At 40.6% G+C, this 25,452-nt stretch overlaps 1 pseudogene; it reads left to right on the top strand.

The window, feature by feature from the left end:
- Positions 1-6,931: 6,931 nt before the first annotated feature.
- Positions 6,932-8,524, top strand: LOC114082494 (histone H1.10-like; annotated as a pseudogene).
- The last annotated feature ends 16,928 nt before the right edge of the window (positions 8,525-25,452 follow it).

The following is a 25,452-nucleotide window of genomic DNA, read 5'->3' as shown; positions in this document are numbered from 1 at the left end:
AAAGGAATGAAGTTCTAATATGTGCTACCTAAAAAACAGGATTAAAAAAAATACAAAGGGCCATATATTGAATGATTATATTTATATATCATGTCCAGAACAAGTAAATCCACAAAGAGAGAAAGAAGATTCATGCCTACATGGAGCAAGATTGAGTGGAGACTGACTGCTAAAGGGCATGGGTCTTCTTTGGGTATGACAAATGTCTTTCCATATTAGATAGCTGGATAGGCACACAACTGTGTGAATATACTAAAACTCAGTGAATTGCACTTTTAATGAGTGACCTTGATGGTAATGTGAATTATATATCAATAAAGCTGTTATTTTTGAAAATGGCTGCCCAAATCATATACTAACACCTCTGCACAAGGGTCTGGTTGAATCACTCTGCCTGTGACAGAATAAGCTGTCAGAAAAACACACAATCTGTTAAAATGGGAAAATAATCTATGTTCCTACCAATAAATCTCTATTTCAACCAACCATAAAACCAGATCCAAAGTAGACAGAGCAAAGAACAAAAAAAGCATGCAATTCAACAATTAGCTGGAAGGTTACAGAATGAAACTAACCAAAGATTGTCTACCCCTCTTTCCAAACAAATGATCACTTACTCTGCCAGTCTAAATTAAACTTTATGCCTAATATAGAAAGAAACTGTTTCAAATACAGAAAATCCCACCCATTTAATATGTAATAAAGTCTTTGGGGGGGGGGGTAGTTGTTGATGGACATAATTGCTTTATTTATTTATTTGTCTGTCTGTTTGTTTGTTTGTTTGTTTATTTATTGTGGTGGTGATGATCAAACCCAGTGCCTCACACATGCCAGGCAGGTGCTCTACACTGACCCATAATCCCAGCCCTGTAATAAAGTCTTAATATTTATTTAAATGTAGTATAAAAATTTTAACAAATGCAGCTAATAGGAGAAATAAAGAAAAAGGTCTTCATTTTTATTACAAATTCTGTTTAATCCCTCACTTTCCAGGAATATTTTTAGTAGGTTTTAGGGCACAAAATTAAATAAATTAACTCATAAGTAAAATGAAAGGCACTGTATAAACAAATCCCTGTACTTTCACAGAAAAGTTTCAAAAACCTAAAACTTCAATATTTTAGAAAACAAATAAGATTACATCATTAGCCACAATAAGATACCAGAAGGAAAAGTCCAGGAAAACCTCATTAATTTGGCCCAATAATGAAGATCAGTAATTTCAAGTCTGCCTTGATTTAATTTCAGACTATGTATTAAGAAATATTTGCTAGGGGCTGAGGTTATGGCTAAGCAGTAGAGTGCTTGCCTCGCACATCAGGGCCCTGGGTTAAATACTCAGCACCACATATAAATCATACAACTAAAAAATAAATATCAAAAAAGAAACAATTGTTAGGCAAAATAAAGTGCAAATAAAACTGGATAGAGTATTATTTAATTGATTTTAAAAATTTCACATGCAAATGACTTCTGCAAAAATAATAATTAAAACAAGTTACATGTATTCTTTAGAATCCTGTACTCTAATAGAAATATTAGAATAAAGTATATAAAATAGAGACTAAAATACTTCTTAAATCTATTAAATCTTTAATTGTTCCATTTCTATTTACTTTGGCTGTGAAAAACTGGTTTAGGAGTCAGAAAAGCTTCACAGGCAAGACTCAGACAAAAATTTATTAATTCTACTCAAAGTCTGGCAATCTAATTTTCTGCTTTTATTTTAAAAAATGTGAACCATACAATTATATTTACTTTATTTTGGGGGGGCATTTACTTTATCATTATTTTTAAACAACATATTTTATAAAATATTGCCATGTCTATACTGAGAAACATAAACAGATCTTAAACAGGAACCAGCAGCATACTCAGTTTAAATACTTACTCTGCCCTTTAAAAAAAGATTTAAAATACAGGACACATGTGATTATAAAAATTAAATAAAATATAGTCCACATCAAAATTTGAAATAAATTAACCATTGAATGTTATGGCAGCAAGTGCCATACAGTTATGCACATCGAAATTTAAAAGAAACCATGTTAGTTTTCTCTAAATTAAAATGTATACTATTCTCTTTTGCATCTTTAAATAATAATGATAATATGCATCAACCTTTGGGAGGTTGAGGCTGAGGCAGAAGGATCCTACATTCAACGCCAGTCTTAGGAACTTAGTGAGGCCCTAAGCAACTTAGCAAGATCCTGTCTAAAAATTTTAAAAAAATAAACAAAAGGGCTGGGGATGTGTTTCAGTGGTAAAGTGCCTCTAGATTCAATTCCCAGTACCAAAAAATTAAACAAAGAAGTAAATAATGATTTTGATGTCTGTGGATGCCTAGCATTTAGGTAGGTATTCAGTGCTGAATGAAAACTGGTGAATAAATCGCCAGTTGGTCCATATTGTCCCAGCCTTGGGTTATTCAGTAAACAATGTTAACTGAAGTGAAAAGAAAAGCACTCTCAGGAAAGGCAATCTAGATGTACTTTATATATAGAAGACAGTTCAAAGAATAAACAGTCGGTCAATGATAAAGTTGTGAATCTGCTTCATGTGAGGCCATCTTTATATGTAACTCTTATTTGATTGAAATAAAATCTAAAGCAAACATAAAATTAAAAATCATATTTCATCAGGAAGTGATAAAATCTTTGGACAGAAGAGATACACATAGTTTTAGACATGATTGGACAATCATATAGTTTACATAACTCATAAAAACTATATTATCACCCAATTACGGAAATAATATTCTTTATGCTATTCAGCCATTGGTATCCATGTTTGGAAATTGTTAAGAAATTTATTTTGAAAGTTACTTTAGGCTTTCCTTCAGGTGAATAAAACACAAAAGTACTACTCTTTGCAGAAGAAAACATTCTGTGTTCAAAACAATTATAGCTGGTTGATCAAGTTTTCAAATATTGCTTTTAATATTTGCTTTTTAGTTTTTTTTTTTTTTTTTTTTTCACGGTGGACACAATCCTTTTATTTTATTTTTATGTGGTGCTGAGGATTGAACCCAGTGCCTCATACAGTCCAGGCTAGTGTACTACCACTTGAGCCACATCCCCAACCCTCAAGTTTTCAAATATTAACAATGAATTAAAATCAAGGCAAAAGACCTAAAAAATACTCAATATATTTAAATATTTTCATCACATTAAATGCCTAAGAATATCTGACATGTAAGAATCACTAGTATGTTCTTAAGGAAGAGAATTCTTTTGTTAATAAAAATGTTGAATGAAAGAAATCTTTGAATAACACAAGGTTTCCTTAATAGTTTACAGTGGAACACACCTATAATCCCAGAAAATCAGGAGACTGAGGCAGGAGGATCACAAGTTCAAGGATAGCCTCAGCAACTTAGCGAGGCCCTGTCTCAAAAAAAAAAATAAAAATAAAAATAAATAAAAATAAATAAATAAATAAAATAAAATGTGCTGGGGATCTAATTTACTAGTGAAGTACCCCTGGGTTCGATCCCCAGTACCAATAAAACACATGTTATCTCAAAAATGTACTTTTTTTCCCTATTGAATTAGCAAAGATTAAAAAGATTAACAAAACTTGGTGTGAGCAAGGGTTTTGAAAATAGGATTCTCATGGACATTGAAGGGGACAGTTTTTACAGATAACAGCTTAGCTATATTTATCAATATTTAAAATGTATATAATCTTTGACCTGGCAGTTATACCTCTAAGAAGATAAGTGAATAAGTACACTATAATCAATATACCACTATTAACAAGAAAGAAAAACAAGTAACAATCTAAATGGTTATGAAAGGAGTAGCTAGATAAAGTATGATGCCTCTAAATAATAGAAAACTAGGCAGGCAGGGCTGGGTTGTAGCTCAATGGTAGAGCACTTGCCTGGCATGTGTGAAGAACAGGGTTTGATTCTCAACACTGCATATATAAAGATCTATTGACAACTTAAAAATAATTAAAAAAAAACTAGGCAGCCAGTAAAATGATCACCCATGATTATGCACATCAGGTTCAACTCACAAATAGATATATATATATATAGAACACTATAAAAATGACCACATAGCTTCATATATAGAGAGAGACTGCTGTGTATTTAAAATCTTATATATACTTTCATATCCATCAATAAGTTTCCAAAAGTGAGTTAATTGTGGCCATTTCTTTGTGCAGGAGTTGAGGGTTTACTTTTGTCATTATGTTGTTTTATATGGGTAAAAATTTTTCTAATTATTATAATAAAAAATCACAACAAACTTTTAAGAGAAAGAAGTGCCTCTATATCACCAAAATTACTTCAAATCTTTTCATCTTCCTATTTAAGAGGAAAGAATTCATTGAATGTTGCAAGTAAATGTAATACAGAATCTCCTTCTCAGAACCACATTTTAAAATGACAAAATAATAGAAATTAAAATATTAGAGTCATAGAGATAGGGAAAGACAAACATCATTATTCAAACAGCCCACATTATTGGCATTCACCTTACTACCCAGAGGTTGTATGAACTCAAACACTCCTAAAACAATATCCCTTTTACACATTAAGGAAGCAGACTAAAATAATAAAAATAATAATAATAATAATAATAATAATAATAATAATAATAATAATAATAATAAAATAATTTTTAAAATGTAAAATCATAAAACACTTACCACAGTAAAAATATTTAATTATTTTCCTGTCTTACATTCTTTCATAGCACCTTTATTAAGAACCTGAAAAAAAAGTTTGGAGAAGTTAAACAGATTTTAAATGTATACATTTAATCTGATGTTTATTTCCTTTAGATTTTTGTTTTCCTGGAACTAGAGAAAACAGTTCAAAAGTACTCATGGGAAAATAAGCAAGCAAGAATTCCCAGGAATATGAAAAGCAAAAAGGGGAAACTAGTTTTAAAAGATATTAAAACTTTTATAAAATCAATAATGTGATACTGGTATATGAAGAAAAAGACTAATAGAATACAAACACCAGAGACACCCCAATACCTCCAAAATTTAACAACACCATAAGAGATTCAAAAAAGGGCTCTAAAAGCAACAGGTGAAAATAACAGGCACACAGAAAAAGATAAAGTTGAACCTATGCATCATTCTGAACACCAGCATAAATCCTAATTTGAACATTTAAATGTAAATGTGATACCATAAAAGTACTAAAAGAAACCATGGGCAAATTCTAAAAATCTTGGAGGCCTTTCAGTGACTTAAACTCCAGATACCTGGGCTGGGGCTTTAGCTCAGTGGTAGAGTGCTTGCCTAGCACTTGTGAGGCATTGGGTTTGATCCTCAGCACCACATAGAAATAAAGAAATATTTAAAAAAAAATATCAAGATACCATAATGATTAATATAAACTGTAAAATTTAAAAAAAATGTAAGACTTTTGTATATCAAAATATGTGAAGGTAAATAAAAATAAGTGAAAATCTGGGGAAAACTAGAATTGATATCATACAGGGCTAATCTCTCCAATTTACAAATTTCTAGAAATTGATAATGGGAAAAAAGCAACCCAAAACAGAAATGTGGAAAAAAAAAAAACATTAACAGAGAGTTCACAAGAAAAAAAAATACAATTCGTTTTTAAGCATAATATGCAGAGCCTTATTAAAAATGATAGAAATCCACATTAAATTACTCTATATTGATAATTCTCATCTATCAAACTGTTAACAAATTCAAGGGTTGTACACAGTACATTGGAAAGGCCCCAGAAAAAATAGGAACTCTCTCATACACTGAGATCTGCCCTCTTGTATCTGTGGTATTCAGACTGAATTCAACAATCATAGGTGAAAATATTTTTTAAAAATATTGTCATACTGAACACATACTAACTTTTTTGTTGTCACTAGTCCCTAAACAATACAGTGTAACAACTATTTATATGGCATTTATATTGTATTAGTCTTCTAAGAAATCTAAAGATGATTTAAAAGTATGTGGAGAAAGTGCATAGGTTATATGCAAATACTATGCTTTTTATATAAAAGACTTAAGCATCCTTGTATTTCAGCATCCACAAAGGGGTCCTCAAATCAATCCTCTATGAATAATGAGGAGCAACTGTACTTGTGGGAGTTTAAAATGGTGCAACACCTAAGAAAGGAAGCATTTAACTAAATTATAAATGCAATGCCCACTGGCACGGTGATCCCACTTCTAGGAATGTATCCCACAGATGTACTTGCACATGTATAAAATGATATGTATACAAGCTGGTTCACCATAGTATGGTCTGTGATAAACCTAGAAACAACCCAAACACTATGGGGGGGGGCTGGATAAGTAAACAAGGCACTTAATAGACACTGTTTAAACACAGCTGTTTTTTTTTAAGTGTTTTCTATAAACAAATATTATGTTCATTCTAAATAAATACTAATAGGAAAAAATCTAAAGAGCATATAAAGAAAAAACAATAGGATAGAATTACTTACATAGTATACCACATTTTATATAAAAAGAATATAGTACACTGGCATTTCTTCTACTATAAAAGGAAACAATTGACATCTATGGGAAATAAATTAAAGGTAGTTATCTAAAAAAGAGGGGTGAAGGGGGGGCAAAGCAGTTGGAAATCACATTTTCCGAAGCATGCCTGTGTCATTTTAACTTTTGAACCATAAGAACATGTTATTTACATTAAAAGAATTTTTAAACATTAAAAAGAATACTTACAGAAAGAAGAGAAACAGACACCCATAGATAAGATTTAAAACTAAGGTTTAAAGAGATTTTTTGCTCTGAAATTAGATGCTGAAAAGCAATCTTGGTGTGGTCATTACAAAAAAAAAATGCTTTTTCCCCCTTCAATCAAGTTAAAGAATATGAAAATCTGTTTTTAAAAAGCTATTTGAATGAGTAAGAAATTTGGAAAGGGGAGAAAAATGTACAATGAGGACACTCTAGTATAATGGTTCTCCAAGTATGGTCCCTGTACCGGCAGCATCAGCAGCATGTGATAACTTGTTAAAATTAAAATTCTCAGGCTCCCACCCAGACTACTGAATCAGAAACTTTATACTAGTCCAGCAATCCTGGTAATACCCTCAAGTCTGAGAGTCACATATCTTGTCTGGTTCTTCCCACAGGTTCAGGTACACCACCAGTCTACATTTCAAACAAGCTCCAGGACATAGGACCATACTTGGATAAGCAAAGCTGAAGTCCTCCTGGGGGAAAAAGGTATGTAATCTTCATATAGTTGAGTTTCCCATGAAACCTGTCCTCAGTATCAGATGGAAAAAGTCCTTATACAGGCTTCCTAGCCAAGAGAAATCATGGAGCTAGTTTCCTACATAAACTGTGTACACAGAGAATAAATGTTTTCAAATACATTCTTATAAAAACAATAACAACTATGAATCATTGAAATTCAACTTAAGGATGTCTCACTTGAAAAAAATTATAAGTGGACCTACAAACTTTCAGAAATTGGGCTAAGAAACAAAAATAATCCATATTCCATAAATTCTGCCTGTGTTGTGTGAACAACTTAACCTCAAATGCATTAACTGCCCACCATGTGCTTTCATGGAAAAGCACCAAGAAGTTTGTTTCCCTCAAACCCTTTTCAAAAAATTGTCCTCATGTTGATGAACACTGGTCTTCCATTTGTTTTACACAAGGAGAAAGATCTGTACAGGAATCTTCTGAATAAAACATTCTAGCTTAGCAGAGCGCATCACACACATCCAGAAGGCGGGCAGCTTTGGAGCAGCGGCGCCACAGCAGCCGCGAGATTCGCACCGAGCTTGAGCCCTCCCTGAGCCCCAGAGCTGCCCCAGACAACCACCCCGGCTCCCCGATGGCGCTCGTCCATCTGTCCCCAGCCCTGCCGCCCAGCCCCAGGACCAGCGCCTTGAGCGCCCCCCCCCCACACTTTCCTCTTCCTGGCACTGCCTGCCACCAACCCGCTGGCCACCACGTTGGTGGAGCTGGAGGAGGCCCTGCAGCTCCTGGGCGCCAAGGGGGCCATGGGGAGGGCGGCGAGGTGGGGGGGGCAGCGACAAGGGCCGTGGTGGCCCCAAACATAGAAGCAGCGGCAAGAAGAACCAGCCGGTCAAGTACAGCCAGCTAGTGGTGGAGACGTCAGCAGGCTGAGCAAGCAGAAGCTTGTCGCTGGTGGGCATCTATGCAGAGGCCAGGAAGGTGGAGGGGTTCAACCAGCAGAACAGCTGCACCTACCTCAAGTACTTGGTGCACGCTGGTGCAGAGTGACTTGCTACTGCAGGTCAAGGGCACAGGCGCCACCGGCTCCTTCAAGCTCAATTGCCAAAAGCTGACGGCCAGCTAACAGTGCACAAACCCAAGAAGCAGGCAGCACCCCTGACCCACCAAGGGTGCCACAGCCAACAAGCACGCACCCCGGAAGGCCACTGCCACAGAGGACAAGGGCAGCAGCAGCAGCAGCAGCAGCAAGGACAAGAAGGCAGCGGCTGGGAGCAAGAAGTTGAAGAAGGCAGACAAGCCCAGTGTCCCCAAGGTGCCCAAGGGCTGCAAGTGAGCGCCCAGGACCCACACGCGACAACGTGGAGGGGGACCTTCCCTGCTGGGCCACGACCTCCCCTCCCCTCCCCCACGCGCCGCTCTGACCTCACCTCCCCCATGCGCAGCTCTGGCCTCCCCTCCCCCAAGCGCTGCAGGGAGATTTTTGAAACAGCCCGGGTGATGCCCTGATTGGCTCTGGCCCTTAGCAATGGCCATCACCATGGTTACCGCCCCACCCGGCAGCCAATGGGCAGGGCCCTGGTTGGCTAGCTGGATTCAGCCTCCAGGCCTGGACCCCTCCCTCTTGCCACCTCTGGGCTCGCAACAATTGCTCAGGGTGCAGGGTAGGGCAGCGCTCCCCTCCCCACCCAAGCCACAATAAAACATTCTTGACCTTTGCAAAAAAAAAAAAAAAAAAGATTCTAGTTTAGACAGAAAGATTTAGAAGTGAAATGTGGTGGCACATGCCTGTAATATCAGCAGCTCTGGAGGCTGAGACAAGACTCTCTCAAATTCAAAGCCAGCCTCAGGGATGGTGAGGCACTAAGCAACTCAGTGAGACCCTGTCTCTAAATAAAATATAAAATAGGGCTGGGGATGTGGCTCTGTGGCTGAGTGCTCCTGATTTCAATCCCTGGTACTCACCCCCCTCCAAAAAAAAGAAGGATATAGAAATCTGTAACTTTTTTTACAAGTCACCTTTGAATAGTTTTGGATGCTAAAAATTAACCAATGTGCTGACAATATTTATATATTTCCTATTTCATTCTCTCTGAGATGCCATCACCTTTAAGACATTTAGAACATTCTTATTCTATGTTCAACTCAAAAGAAAAATTTCCATGTGGTTACAACATGCCAATTTTAAGATTCCATCCATCTCAGATGTGCATCTTAAAAAATCAATGAAATGCCTTAATTATAAACCACAGAATTGTATGGTAAATTATTTGTTTTTCTTCCAATTAACTCTTATGTCTCTCAAATGTAAAACTCCAAAAAGGCATGCATGTTTTGTTCATTTGATGACATTTCCTCCATGCTTAGAAACTGGAACATTTTCAATATCTTTGTAACTCGTTATTTATTTAGTTTACATAGGAATATGTGAATATGAAAAAAAAGTAATGATTTTTAACAGTGTTTTTAACAGTACTGACCTCTTTTACTCTGGGAAATTTTACTTGCTCAAAATAAAAAAAAGTAATTATTTTCAATTTGGCTGGCTTCTCAGGTCAAAGAGATTCAATACATCTCTACACAATTGAAAATATATTCTCTTCTGAGAAGTCTTTACTTACATGTTTCCACAGCACCTTTCAATACTAATAAGCAACAAACACTTTACAAGATTTTTAAAAAGTCAAAATAAACATCCTTTTTAAAGTTAAACAAGTTGAAGAAATTTTTGTTACATTGTAGCTAGCTTGAGCTAAACGCTATTTTAATTTTTCTCTATCATAACTAGCAGTGTTTCAAATGAAAAGATAATTTGTAATGAGTCATACCATGAGATCTGGTGTATGTACATCTATCTGCATTTTCCAAATTTGCTAATATGAACACCAGTAAGTAGAAAGGGTTATTTTAAAAGTGATTACAGCTGGGCATGGAGCTGCTTTTTTGTTAATCCCAAGAATTTGGGAGGCTGAAGCAGGAAGATCCCAAGTTTCAGACTGCCATTTCAAGAAGGGGAGAAAGGGCTGGAACTCAGTGGTAGAGTGGCTCTGGGTTCAACCCCTAGTAAGTAACCCACCCCGCCAAAGTGATGACATGAATGTATATTCTACTCAACTCAGAACTACTATCATACACACGGCTGTCACTTCCCAACTCTGTTCTCACATCAAACTGCTAAAATGATATTAGTGTTTAGATGTCAACATTTCTAATGTGAATTCCCATTAAACACAGACAAACATAACCTTGCCTTCCAAGATTCTAGAATAATTGACAAAGGTGTCACTAAACAAGATCATAGCCTTTTTTATATGTCAGACACATCAGAAAAAATAATTTTCCCAGAAAGAAGTTGTTTGTCATCACTTTCTTGTTAAAATAAAGTAGGTAATGGATATGTTCTCAATAGTATTCTCAAAGAGGCAGAACAGTCCTTAAGGAAAATTTTTAGTTATCAAATATATTGAGGGACACCAATTTAGTGTTTGGGTGCCAGGATCTAGGCTTCACACAATGCTTGGGTGGGATGGATCTGTATCATCAAGATTCATCTGGTCACAAGAATTTTGATCTTAAAATGGTTTAATCAAGCCCACTTTAAATGACAATTATTTTAAGACACAATATTTAAAAGTTTTTATAGGAAACTCTACCCCTTGCCTCTAATTATGTAAGACAAAGTAAGGGGTGCTTCAGGAGAATAAGGAAACTTTATGAAAATTAGTGCTCATTTTTTCACACTACACATTAACTCAACATAAATTTAAAATTATAGTGAGTAAACATAGACTAGTATATATGCTAACAGTATGAGATGGCACATAAATATCACCCCAATGAATCTAAAAATTACAATCTTGCTAATATTTTACTTGCTATTACTGGCAACTGAAGGGATCCATGGAAGGGTCATAGTACAACCTGTGGGTAGACTGAGGCAGCCTGTAATTGACCTTGGCATGTCATCCCTAGTTCAATCTAGCCTCTACTTTTTATTAGTTTAAATAAGGTTGTCCCAACACTAAGTGTCCCAACACTAGTTTCCATCTTCATCTCCCTCTTGGATTTTCTTGTTTGAACTAGATCCTAGTACTTTTTCTTTCTTTCTTTTTTTAACCAACTCAAACGTCTTCACTAGCAGCAGGTGCAAGCACTTGAACGCATGCTGTCTTTCACTACAGCTGAAGTTTCTGGTTATAAGTGAGACTGCAATGCATGTCATATATTGTCCTCCCTTTATTTCTCTTCTACATGTAAGTGAAAGTATCACACCCACTTTCACTTATGTGTGTAGGCAGGTTCTGTTGTGTACAAACCTCACTGCTCAGTAGCAAAGTGGGCTTGATAAACATTCAACACCAAGGAGAGGAACCTTGGTTCTGTGGTTGACAACCAACTGTTCCAGACTGGAATCCCATGCTTCAAGGGTTATCTAAATGTTCCTTTGCCTGAGGCAAGGCTTGGGCTCCAGTATTTCACTTTCCTTGGGCGAGTGACACCACCTCTGGAGTACAAAGATCACTCTAAGCCCACCTCTGCTTTCTCACACAGGGCCAAATGATAGTTTAGGGGTGGAAGTGAAACAAAAGTGACCACAACACTCGGAGTGACCAAGAAATCTTTATTGCAGCAGTGCAAAAGAGGAGGAGAGAGAAAGAGAGAGTGAAGAAAGAGAGAGCAATGGAGAGTGAAGCAAGAGATTGAGAAAGAGAGAACAAGAGATGGGGGCACCAGCAGGAGGGAGTTTTTAAAGCCAAATTCTAATGGGGTCTCTGGGTCTGCAAGCTGCCTTGTTGGTGGACAATGATTGGATTACACAGTAGTTGCTAAGGGTATCCTCTTCTGCCTTCAGGCAGATGGGGAAGGGGTCAGATGTGGGTTTCTGTTGCACCAGATGGGTTGGGGTTGAGTGTTCAGACTTGATGTAAACAGGTAATAAAGAACGAGGGGGGGCATGTGTTATCCTGCAGCTAACATCCGTTCAGCCTTCCCTACATACAACTGGGTTCAGCCTGTCCTGAACCTAACATTCCTCCCATTTGTTTTTCTAAGTGACATGGGGAAATCATAAAATCCTCTGGCTACATCCTGCTTAATGGTGGGCAGCATAGGACCTAGGGGGGAAAGTGGAGGAATGTTCAGGGACAGGTCTGGGAACACCAAGCAGCCAGAAATAACACCCAGTGGCTATAAACAGTTATTTTGGCAGGGGTAAAGTCCATAAAAGTTCCTTGAAACCACAAGTGATCGATGGCATCAGATCAGTCCTGGGCAGAGGAGATCCTTGGTATCAGCCATTGGTCCTGTCGTAGGGACTCTAGGAAGTATCAGAGGTAGCTTTGTTGAATCCAGTAATGTTAAGGGTGACAGCCCAACTTCAGCCAGTGGAAGGGCAATTGACCCATAAACTGAGAGTGGGTGGTGTAATCCTCGTGCCGTGTCACTTGGATGTTAAAGCACCATCTGTGGTTGGGATAGAAACTTGAAAGAAATTTAATGATTAGTAAAAGAAGAACAGGATTGGTGAGAAATTTTGAGTTTAGTGGGCGTGGTGGAAGTCCAGGACTGGATATTTGGAACAGGTGCCTTTTTCAGGTGGGAGACATGGTACCAGGGAGAATGTCTAAAAGCTTGGTCACCATTGGGGTAGTAAATATGACTGTATGGGGTCCCATCCAGCAAGGTTGCAACAACTGAGAATGTAGTTCCTGAAGTAAGACTGAGTTGAAGAGGGTCTAATTCAGTTTGTGGTTGTGCTGGGACTGAGGTGATGAATGTTGCAGGAAGGCACTGGTCTGCTTGTTTCCTGAGAAGTGGGGGCTGGACCTTTGTCTGACTGGGAGGAGGTGGGAAGTCTTAACATGGGAATGGTCTGCTTGATGAGGATTGAGGTGACAGTGTCAGCAGTTTCCCTGGATGTAGGGAAATCTTCTATCCAACCTGAGAATGTATCAACCAAAGTAAGTAGGTAGTGAAGCTTTTTGTGCCTAGGCATGTGAGTGAAGTTGATCTGCCAGTGTTCATCTGACTGGTGGCTCCTTATCTGATGTGTGGGGAGTTTAGGTGTGATGCTTCATGGTGGGGATGCTGTAGAGCAGACAGACCAAGTAGAGTGGACCTGCCAGAGAACAGATCTCATTTCTAGGAAGTGAAAGAGAGGTTGTAATATCTGGAAAAGAGGTTATGAAGGGTGTTAGTTGGGAAAGAGTCTCTAGAGCTAGTGTTATGCTCGAATTCGGGACCCCCAAAAGACCACCAGAGACCCAAGATCAATGTAAGCAGCAAAGAGGCATTTATTATGAGCTAGCTCGGTCCTCTGTGCACACACAGCAACTGGTGATGCTGAGAGGCCCCGAGCCCAGGATTTGCAGCAGTTTTATACATTCTTTGGAGAAGGCAGAGACCCCCACATACATCATAGCATCTCTTAGCAAATCATCAGACTCCACAGGAAAATCAAATAACAACTTTAAAACATGATTAGCACATTCACTGGTGGGAACAAGTTGGGTAGAAGTGATTGGTTACAAATATTCATTTGAACTGATTGGTTTAAGCCAAGAGGGGTTTTCATGCTGAATTACATGGTTTCCCAACATGTAATTACTGGGAGGGTCATCTGGCATCCCAAGTATTTCCCTGTCTCATGCTGATTGGTGGCTGCTAGGGGGTTACTATGGGTTTCCACCTAGCCTGACTGAGTCAGGGACACCTGGTGCAGCAGGTATCTCCTGTTATTTGTAGATAAACCACTTAGCAGGTTGGGAATGTGCTTAGGAGTGCTCTGTGGGTCTTTCCAAGGACAATGGTCATGTCCTTTACTTGGACAGGCTTTGCTCTGAGGTATAGGCTGGTTTTTCACTAGAAGAGTTGGTCATGAGTCGTAGGTCTCTATCTTGAGCATCAGGGGCTGGTAGTCTTAAAGAAGTAGTTGATTGCCCGGCTGGTTGGTGAATTTGTGTATCTGATCTTGCAGGAACTTCTGTAGGCAATTTAACATACAGAGTTCTATTACGAGAAACATAAAGAGGACTAATAGGGGTCCTGTGAGGGGGAGGATCCAAGGCCACACTTGACTGAACACCACCCCTGGAGTTCTGTTGGCCTAGTTGCTGTCTCCTCTTTTCTAGCTGTTCCTGTCCTTCATTACTCCCAGGAATTACTGTGTTTTAGCTTAACTGTTTTTGGTAGGTGTTTAAGATGAAGCTGGTCAAAATTGACTTTGTTTCTATCATTAAGAGTCAGCTGAGTTCCCATAGGGATCACTTGTGGGAGAACTTGAAAGCAGCCTCTTAGTTCTGCTAGTACTATCTGCACAATGATGGGTCCAGATCTTGCTTGACCATGTGGCTTTCCTTGGAAGAATCAGGGGCATCTCCTGTCTCAAATGACCCTCCTATTCAAGGCAAGTTCACTGATTGGGTTTTCATTCTCCAGTGGTCTCATTAATCTCCCTGATCAGGAGGTTATGTGGTCCAGAGTTGCAAAGCTCTTTAGAGAATTTCCCTGTTCCCTAGAATCAGACTGACTCAGAGGGCAAGAGTCAAATATTGGTTTTCTTGGCCTTTTTAATTTAACTTTAATTCTTGATCTTAAAGATCCAGAAAAGTCAGTTTCACCTTAAATTAAGAGTACTGGCTTTTAGCTGAAGTCAGGGCTACTTTGGAGTCATTCTGATATATAGTAAGATGGTAGGCAGAACATTATCTCAGGGAAGGCAAGGCTCTTTATAAATCTTAGGTAAAGTGTTCTAGTATTGAAGTTGATCTTTGTTTCTTAAATATCATTTTATAAAGTTTACATATATTGTTGCTTGATGTTACATGAATACTAGCTAACAAAATATGATGTTACATTTGAATTCTACCCAGTGTATAGGACTTCATATTTATATTATTGATAACAGGTCCAGTTATAGAAAATTAAATGATATAAATAAATCTCCAATATGTTATTCTTATAAGTCTAAAATTACCATGCAACTTTAGTTTGGAGAACACCAGTTTGATATAATGTTTTTGTTGTTGTTGTTGTTGAGCTTCTAATTTAAAGACTTATATACCTGGAAAACATGAACACATTTGATATACAAAAAAGAGTAATACTACCACAATTACTATAGTTGATTTTATATTAATCAAGTTTAGCTCTTAAAGAAATAACATACTACAGTATTGCAAAATAACAGTTGTGGTTTAACCACAGTTGTATAATGCTTAATTCCTTCAAGATTACTTGCTCAAAAAACTTACATATATAATCAACTTACACAGACCTTCTTTATGACTTACTGAATCCTATATAGCCAACATAAACAGACCTTCTTTATCACTTGTTTAAACCCTCTGATTTACTTAATCACATACACTCTCTTATCCCAAAACAAATTTTCCTTCTACTAAATCCATACTTAGAACCTTCTAATTTCTCTTTCCCATCTGTTAACTCCTTCTTTATTCACACTTTAAAACAATCCTTGTAAATTTCTGAATTTAGGCAAGTTATTCCATTTTAATAAGTGATATTTTGTTATTTGAAGTACACAATTAATCTCATCTGTTTACCGTTTCATGAAAACACAAACAATGTTTAAGTGTATAGAAGTATACTTTTGTAGTGATGGACAAGGCAAGGCACCTAAGATAGCACTGAAGATGGGGAAACAGTTTTATTTGGTTGCAGCCAGATTCAGAGGGCACCTAACAGGAAGACCTTCCAGGAATTGGACAAAGGCATGGAAAAAGCCTGTCCCAAGGAACTCACACACCCTGCTGCATCCAATTTCAGAGCAAGTCCCAGACACACCTTCAGCAGCCCCACCAGGACCCAAGGGAACCAGCTGTGAGCACCGTTGGGAGAAGGACCAGAGGCCAGGAAGGGCACAGGCCTGTATGGGTATTGGAAGCTCATCCCACCACATCCCAGCAGTGTGACTTTGGGCAGGGCGCTGCACCTCTCTGTGCAGCCTGAGCATGGAAATGCACAAGTTAAGTGCCTGGTACACAGCAAAGTGGTGCTGCCATGGGCAGCAGTGCCAACCCCGCCACCCTGGGAAACTGAGGTGGGCCCCAGGGTCCCACCCAAGTGCGAGAACTGACTGGCCAGGGGGACTGGCCCATGGCACTTGGCGCCTCGCCCTGCGCTGGGTCCCCAAATGTCAGGGACTGGGCAGCACTGCTGCAGCCTCGGGCATGTTGGGCTGCCTCCGAAGATGCAGGCCACCCACCTGACCCACTCCCTTTGCGGCCTTGGTCTCTGCCACTCTCAACCTCCTCAGCCCCCATCAGACTCCGCTGCCGCCCGCTGCTCACATATTGGCCCGCCACCCCAAGTACTCAGGAGACTTTGGGACTTGGCTCCTCTCTGCACTCCCCCGCCCTCACCCCAGGGACAGCTGACTGGTCTGGGTCACCGAGAGGGAGCCCGAGCCCGGTGTCAGGACTAGCCATTATCAGGACCTTTTATCCATATTCCCTTCCTGGAATCCTCTCCACCAACCCTTGTGACCTAGAAGGATTAAAACCAGGTGCTGTCATGCTTTAATTTGGGGCCCCCAAAGACCCCCAGAGACCCAGATCAATGTGAGCAGCAAAGAGGTGTTTATTGCGAGCAAGCTCGGTCCTCCATGCACAGCAACTGGGGGCACTGAGAGGCCCCATCCCGGGGCCTTCAGAAGTATATACACTCTTTTGGGAAGGCAGGCACCCCACATCCATCACAGCATCTCTTAGCAAATCATCACACACCACGGAAAATCCAACAACAACTCTAAAACACAATTAGCGGATTAAGTGGCAGGAGAGAATATGGAAAGGATTCTTGGTTAGTTCAAGGGGTTGATGCAAATAAACAAATGATTCGTTTAAACCACGAGGGTGTGGCAAGGGGGTCACGTGCCCAGTGGCAGGGATTCTAGTTTAGATATTGGCCACCACACCTAGTGGGAGCATCTGGAATTTCAGATATTTCAATATCTTGGCCTATCTTCATCAATCACCATCTGCGGCTTTTTTAGAACTGTTTCCACAGAGCTTTTCTGTGGTATTTTCCTGACTTTAGGACTATAGTAGGTCAAAGGTTAAGTTTCAGAGCAAAATGAGGTCACAAGTAGAATGAGGTTGCTTAGGCCTTTCAGTGGATCTGCAAATTAATACAAATCTGGAAATCTTTATGAAGATTAAAAAAGAAAACCTAGAAATGAACACTGGGCCTATCCTGTGCCTGAGGGCTTAGGAGATCCTAGTTTTGAGCCCTGCTCTCTCCTTCACTATTTATTTGGGAATCACTTTACAAAAGCACTCTTTCTTCAGGCTGTGACTCTCATCATCTTAACACAGTGACCCCAGGTGCTTTCTGTGACCCTGGCAGAAAAAAAGCAGGAATGCTGAGGGAGTGTCCTGAGACTGAGGGGAAGGGGCCCAAGTGCATTCCATTAATTGTCTTCCTTGATGATTTAATGGTTCTTTTTCTTTGTTTTTTTTGCAGAGTTAAATTATAGAAAAAATACTGAAAATTGAAAAGAAAATGTGTTCATGAAGCCAGAATTAGACAGGCAGTCAGTACAGATAGATAACCTGAGTCAGGCAAGATCAAGAAGACCAATTTTGAGTGATTCTAACAGTTTGGAGACTGTCCCACAAGGGAAGAATTTTAACTCTCTCAGAGTGCTTCTTTGACCCTTTTCAAGAACCTCACCCCTCCACCTGTAACCAAGGTAATCTGTCCCAAGAATTGCCCCTCTTTACAGGAAGCTTTAAGGTGGTTCATTTGTCTTTGGCTCTCTGCACTGCCCTTCCCTCTTCAGCCCACCTGTGTTCCACCTTTGGGCCACCCCACCAAGAATTTCTTGGCCCAGTTCTGGGCCTAGTCAAGAATTCAGGAAGGAGAAAAATAAGAAGAAAAAGCAGGAGAACAAAGGAAGCCTAGAACACAAAAAAAGACAGAAATCCTCACTTCTTCAGACACCAGTGTTGTTGTTGTTTACCAGTGACGAGTCCTTGCTTTTCCAATGTTGAAGTATAACACCAGAGAAGCACGCTGAGGCAAGGTCAGAGTGGAAAGTAGAAGTGTATTAAAGGACAGCAGAAAAGACTTCTCCCAGAGGAAGAAGGGGACCCAAGAGGTGGTATCCGTGGAAGGGCGATGTCTTCCCCTTTTTATAGCTAAGCTTTTCTTTTAGATTTCCTGCATTTCTGATAGTGTTCCTGTCCTTTGTTCTGTTATCTTTCAGTGATGGAATGTAGGTGGGAAAGCCTGAAGAGTGGGCCACACATTGGCCAAAGGTAGCCTTGTGAATCCAGCAATAAGAGCTGACCAGATTCCCTCTAAGAGTGGAGGAATGTAAGAAAAAAGTTCTCACATCTGTTGAGAATTAACCTCTGAACTATTTAACCAAACATTGGCTTATCCTGTCCTTGGATAAGGTGTATCCAGCAAAGAGATGAGAAAATTGGGAGGCTATTCTTTTAAATTACATCAGGAGGGGGCTTGTTTCTGCTGCAGAGCTCAGAGGGTTCTGTCTGAGAAATCACATCACCATCAGCATACTCAAAGACAGAATTGAGTGCTTTCTTCTGACTGGGAGTTCAGGAATTCACAGGGATAGATAGATGATATATAGATATACAGATAGATAGATATAGATAGATATATGATGTATAGATATATAGATCTATGGATATATAGATATATAGATAGATAGGTAGATAGGTAGGTAGATAGATATAGAGAGAGATTGGTACATAGATACAGATATAGATATAGATAAAGCAAGAGGTATTTTAAAATAAAGTGCATGCATGGCAGGCTGTCTGACCTGAGCCAGGGCTATAGCACGGATGATTATGGAAGAAGAAATGGTATGTGTCACCATCACACAGAAGTTTCTAATGGTTCTTCTGCAGGAACATCACCTCTCATTTTTCCAGAGACCCTGTGTGAAGACTTCCAGAGCTGTTAAGGACCTCCAAGGACATCCTGCCTGCCCCAGCCCCCTCTTTGAGTGCAGAATTTCTTATTTCATGGCAGGATGGGCCAGGAAGAATTCTAGACAGGTAGGGCTGTCCAGCCAGCTTCAACTGGCAGATCAGAGTCATTGCAAGGCCACCAGGCCTTGGACAGAAATGTTGGGGTACAGGCTTTGGATGCTGCCAATGGACCCACCTTCTTTCCTGTTTCTCTTCTGACCACCAAAAGATAGGAGCAGGTTCTATCTCCCTTTCCATGACACAGGTAGGCCCTCTTTCAGTCCCAAACAGGCTGCATGGGAGGTTTCATGAACTGTTTTGCTCGAATTCAGGACCCCCAAAGACGATCAGAGACCCAAGATCGATGTAAGCAGCAAAGAGGTGTTTATTGTGAGCTAGCTCGGTCCTCCTCGTGTACACACAGCAACTGGTGATGCTGAGAGGCCCTGAGCCCAGGGTTTGCAGAATTTTTATACATTTTTTGGAGAGGGCAGGGACTTCACATACATCATAGCCTCTTTTAGCAAATCATCACACACCACAGGAAAATCAAATAACAACTCTAAAACATGATTAGCACATTCACTGGAGGGAACAGGTTGGGTAGGGGTGATTGGTCAGTACAAAAGGGGTATTCATTTGAACTGATTGGTTTAAGCCAAGAGGGGTGTATGTGCTGTGTAAGGGTCCCGTGAAACGTCGGAGAAAGAGACCACCAAGTGACCACTCATGCAATTGGCAGAAGGGGATTTATTGAACCAGCATGCTGGAGCTCCGTGCCCACTCAAGAAGGGAAAGCAGCCAGAGCCCCGAGCAGGGGCTGAGCACTGCTTAAGTACACTTTTTGGGGAGGGCGGAGGGCTTTGTATACATCAGAACAAATCATCATGAGGCGCGGGAAAATTGAGCAACAACTCCTAAACATGATTAGTTTATTCATTGGCGGGAACAGGTCAGGTTGGAGTGATAGGTCATTCCTAAGGAGGGGGTTACATTTAAACTGATTGGTCCAGGCCCTGCAATGCCTATGTGCGACCACACAGAGCCTTTATTAAACAACCAAATACGGGAAATATTTACTGGGCAGTTCCAAGCATTGTCTAAACATCTACAGAAATTTCAGGTTTTGCAGGTAGCATAGAAACCTAACAATACCTAATCCTTTACATTTTAACTCAGACCTTGCAGCTTAGAAACTTTACAACACCCGGTCTTTTACCCTTTAACTTTTATGCTTTAACTTCAATTTCTTTTACCCTTACATGCTGAACTACATGGTTTCCCAACTTGTTATCAACCACCATAAACCACTGGAATCCCAGGTATTTCCCTGTCTCATGCTGATTGGTGGCTGCTAGGGGGCTGCTATGGATCCCCACCTAGCCTGACTGAGTCAGGGACACCTGGCACAGCAGATCTCGCCTGTTATTTGTAGATAAACAACTCAGCAGGGTGGGGATGTGCTTAGGAGTGCTCTGTGGGTCTTTCCAAGGACAAAGGTCATGTCTCTTCCTTGGACAGGCTTTGCTCTGAGGTAGAGGCTGGTTTTTCAGAACACTAGAGGAAGTTGGAAGTCTTCCGTGAATGCCTTCTGTGACCCCAATAGTAACCTCCTTTTTTTGCCTCAATTTCCACATGGGTCAAAGGAGCTGGATAAGATAATCTTCAAGGCCCTATCAACTCTGTACAGAATAGTGTTTGTCCCTAAGATTCCCTCGATTTTTTTTCTTGACATAGATTTTTTTCTAGAAACAACTTTTCCTTCTTCTCCCAGGGAATTATTAGCCACATGTTTCTGAACTTTTCCACACCATCTTCTCTGGACTCGTCTCACTGAATCTTTGCTTTTTTTTCTCAGGTCCCTGGTGGCCAGAGCTAGTAAGGTGTTGCCTGCCTGCTCCCTGGGACACACTGATCTTATATTCCCATGGAACTTTTTCCATGGAGGGGGAATGAAAAAGGTGCCCCCTCTCTTTGAGCATTGGCTCAGTCCTGGGCCCCAGGCTGGGCTCTTTCATTTGGGTTTCATTAAATTTTGAAAGCATCTCAGAGACACAGAGGAGTCAGTTCAGATGAGGAAACTGAGGCTCAGAAACCATGGCTTGTGCAATCTCCCAGATTAAGAAAAGGTGAAGCTGGGAATCCAACTACATCTGTTTGGCCCAAAAGCTAGATTTTATCTTTTGCATCATATAACCACCTGGCTTCTTCCTGGAGAAAATTCCTGGCTCAAGGACAGGGGTGGCCAAATATCAGAGAAAGGAGAGCACAGAATGTTGATCTGAAGACACAAATACTCCTCAGGAAAACAGGAAAGGAAAAAGGAGACACTCAAGTCTCAGAAACTGGCAATAATCCACTTGAATCCAAGGCTCCTGGCATGTGACATCACACCCAGTCTGCTCTCCACCCAGTTTTGTCAATCTGGCTCTTTAGAGAGGATTTTGTACCAAATCCTACAAGAGCCCAAATGGCAGAGTGCAATGTGCCCTCATTTCCATCACAGAGGAGCTGTGGGAATTTGGATAAGTTCCTTCCATGCTCAGAAACCTTGTTTTATTTTCATGAGTAATGAGTGTGAGACTCTGCACCTATCTCAACAGATTATGGTGGGCAACAAAACTGAACAGGCTTCTCTGACTCAGATGTAAAAACATATTATCCTCTTTCACTCACAGCACCCACACATCTCAAGTATCATCTGTAGAAATACCTGACAGACATTTTTGAATCTCTACCTGTCACCAACTTTGAACAGTTTTTTAAAGCTTCATGAGTATTTCCATATTTTCTAGTCTATAATTCTCTCCACAGACCTCTCAGTAGGTAGTGTGGCTCCTGTCCTTGGCTGTAGTTCACAGATTTAGAAACTAAGGCTCACCATTTATGGTTCCCAGCTTGTTGAAGGGTTGACTTGGAGTTGGAGCCCTCTGTCAACATTTCTCTATCTTCTTGTCATTTGGAGAGAGCAGGCGAGTAAGAATATCTCTACAGCCATCTGTGGTCCAGATGTGCCCAAGACCCTCATCAGCTCCATGTCCCTCCACACCAGCCACATGCCTGAGTTCAAAGCCAGCCTCGGGACTGAGCATAAAGGCTAGCCCACAGGTCAGCCCTCCTGAGGCCACCCACGTTCTGAGGGCTGCTGGTCTTCTTTCCTGTTTTTTTTTTTTTTCTTTTTTTGTGTGTACTGGGGACTTAACCCAGGGATGCTTCACCCCTAAGCCCCATTCCCAGCCATATTTTATATTTTATTTAGAGACAGGGTCTTGCTGAGTTGCTCAGGGCCTCATTAAGTTGTTGAGGCTGGCCTCCAGCTTTTGAACCTCCTGCCTCAGCCTCCCAAGCTCTTGGGATGAGAGAATGTGCCACCATAACCATCTCTGAGGATGCATGGACACCTGTAAATGTACCATGACCCCAACTTGAGTGGGACTCACCCCCAGAGCACTAGCCTATATAGGCATCTTCCTCCACAGCACACTCCCCATGTCCCCTTCAGTCCCACAAGCTGGGCACCGTCCCTGGGGACATGACTGCTGGAAAACTGCCTGCAGAACTGGATGATTTTGGAATTTGTTCTTCGTGGTCATAGGATGCTGGCTTATTTCTGTGTTTTCAATGCCATTTTGAAACTGAGGTGGTTCAGACTTCTTTACAAACAGCCAGTCCTGAATTCAACTTTATTAAGGGCAATTCATCCTGGATTCATTATAAATTTTCCCAGAGGAAGTTATTATACTTTCCCCTTTGATTGAAATTTGGGCTTTAAAGATGCTTTCAGGAGTGAAATGGAAATTTCTCTTTTCTCAGAGGGGACCTACCTTGCCAGCAATTGCCATTAACCCTGTGTGCTCCTCAGTGGGTTGTACACCAACCTCAGAGCAGACTTTCAGGCCTCCAGCTGAGCTCCCTGTCACCCCCAGAACTGAACAGATCTGCTAATGTCACACTGAATCAGAGGTGCAGGAAATCTGATGCAGTGGCAGAATCTCATTCAAGCAGGGCACAGTGGTGATCATCTGTCATCCAGGTGGCTCAGGAGGCGGAGGCAGGAGGATGGCAAGCAAGTTGGAGGCCAGCCTCCACACCTTAGTAAGACAGTGACTCAAAATAAAAACACCAAAGAGAGCGAGGGATACAGCACAATGATAGAGCATCCCTGGGTTCCCTCCCTAGGACCACAATCAATGATAAAAACTGCCACTGAATTTGGTTTACTAATACCAGATTTTTGTGAAAAATTTTGTGTCTATGTTCATGGGGATATTGACCTTGTTTTTTTTTTTTTTTTTTTTTCTGCTTGTAGAATCTTTACCAGATGCTGTTACAAGGATGACGCTGGCTTCATGGGAACATATTAGAAAACATTTCTTCCTCTTTATTTATTTATTTATTTGATAAGAGTTTGAGATGCATTTGGTTTCATTCTTTGTTTTGGCACCGGGATTTGAACCCAGGGGCACTTATCCACGAAGCCCCATCCCCAGCCCTTTTTTATATTTTACTGACAGACAGGGCCTCACTGAGTTGCTTAGGCCCTCGCTTTTGCTGAGGCTGGCCTCTAATTTGTAATCCTCTTGCCTCAGCCTCCCCAGCTGCTGGGATGACAGGAGTGCACCACCTTGCCTGGCTGGTGTTCATTCGTTAAATAGATCATAGAATTAAAAATCGAGTCAAGCCATTGGGTCCCGGGCTTTGCTTTTCTTTCTTGGAAATCCCTTGCAGATATATATATATATATATATATATATATATATATATATATATATATATATATATATTTGGTACTGGAGCTTGAACCCAGGGGTGCTTAACTACTGATCTCCATCTCCAGCCCTTTTAATGTTTTATTTTGAGACTAGGTCTCACTATGTTACTGAGGCTGGCCTCCAACTGGACATCCTCCTGCCTCAGCCTCCTGAGCCCTGTGATTACAAGCATGCGGCAATATGCCCAACTGAGAAAAATAACTTCTATTTTGCTTTACCCACCATTGTTTTGAATCTCTCCATTAACGCAGTTATACTAACATTCTAACTAATACAATATTAGATCATCACTTGCACAGCTGTGAGTGTTCAGCTGAGGTTGGAGGCTATGATGACACAAGGGCTCCTGGGGAACCCTGGGTGACTTTCTCCTCCTGAGCAGCAGTACAGAAGGAAAGGCAGGCTTGATCCCAGGCTTGGGGGTTCAAAGATCAGAAAGGACAGAGGTCAAGGCAGGCAGGGAGCAAAAGAGTTGGGAACCAAGTGGCTGAGGGCCTCAGTCTTGGGCTGGAGAGAAGAGAGGTGGAAGGACTTAAGGTGAAACTTGATGGGAGTGAGAAGCTGAGAGACGGGATAGATGGTTTGTCCAGTGCATGGTTCTGGAAGGTAGTTCTCCATAGGATTATTGGTGTATGTTTCATTGCATTGATCTGGCATTTTAGTACCTATTAGTGGATAAAAATATAATTGAAGCCAGGCACAAAGGCATATTCCTGTCATCCCGGTGACTTGGGAGGCTGAGGCAGGAGGATTGCAAGCTGGAGGCCAGCCTCAGCAACTTAGTGAGTCCCTAAGAAACTCAGTAAGACCTTGACTGTAAATAAAACATAAAAAAGAGTGGGGATGGGGCTCAGTGGTGAAGTGCCTCTGGGTTCAATCCATAGTATAAAAATAAAGAGCATGGATTCAACAGTGTGTGTGCGTGTGCAGGGGGATATCTTCTAGAACCTTCTTTGAATTCATCAGAAGTCTTATCTAGAAGCTTGTTTGTAGACTGTGTACCACGTTCCAAAATTAAAATTAAAATGGTAAATATGTGTTCTCCACCTTCATAATGTAAAGCAGTATAGGGATACAGGCAAACATTGACTCAATAATGATGTCAATGATTAGAATAAAATAATTAGATTTTAAAGTCAGACTAGAGAGGACAAAGAAATCACATGGGAGTCAGGAGCCCCCACAGCTGGGCTGGATCTCGGGCATGTCTTCACCCTCCTGTGAACTCACTTATCCCTGGAAGTTCTGTATTTCTCTGGATGCATTTTATTCATCTGCAAAATGGTGCAATGCCATTTGCTTCTGATAAATTCTCACTCATTTATTAAGATTCTGAGTAGGTGCCAGGCATGGTGGTGCACACCTCTAATACCAGCGGCTTTGGAGGCTCAGGCAGGAGGATCGCTAGTTGGAGGCCAGCCTCAGCAACTTAGCAAGTCTCTAAGATTCTTAATGAGACCCTGTCTCTAAATAAAATACAAAATGGGCTGGAGCTGGGGCTCAGTGACTTAGAGCCCCTGGTTTTA

The sequence above is a fragment of the Marmota flaviventris genome, unplaced genomic scaffold, assembly GCF_047511675.1.
Source record: "Marmota flaviventris isolate mMarFla1 unplaced genomic scaffold, mMarFla1.hap1 Scaffold_61, whole genome shotgun sequence".
Taxonomy (NCBI): Eukaryota; Metazoa; Chordata; class Mammalia; order Rodentia; family Sciuridae; genus Marmota; species Marmota flaviventris.
Note: the sequence above shows the minus strand (reverse complement) of the source record. Positions and strands in the feature narration are given on the sequence as shown.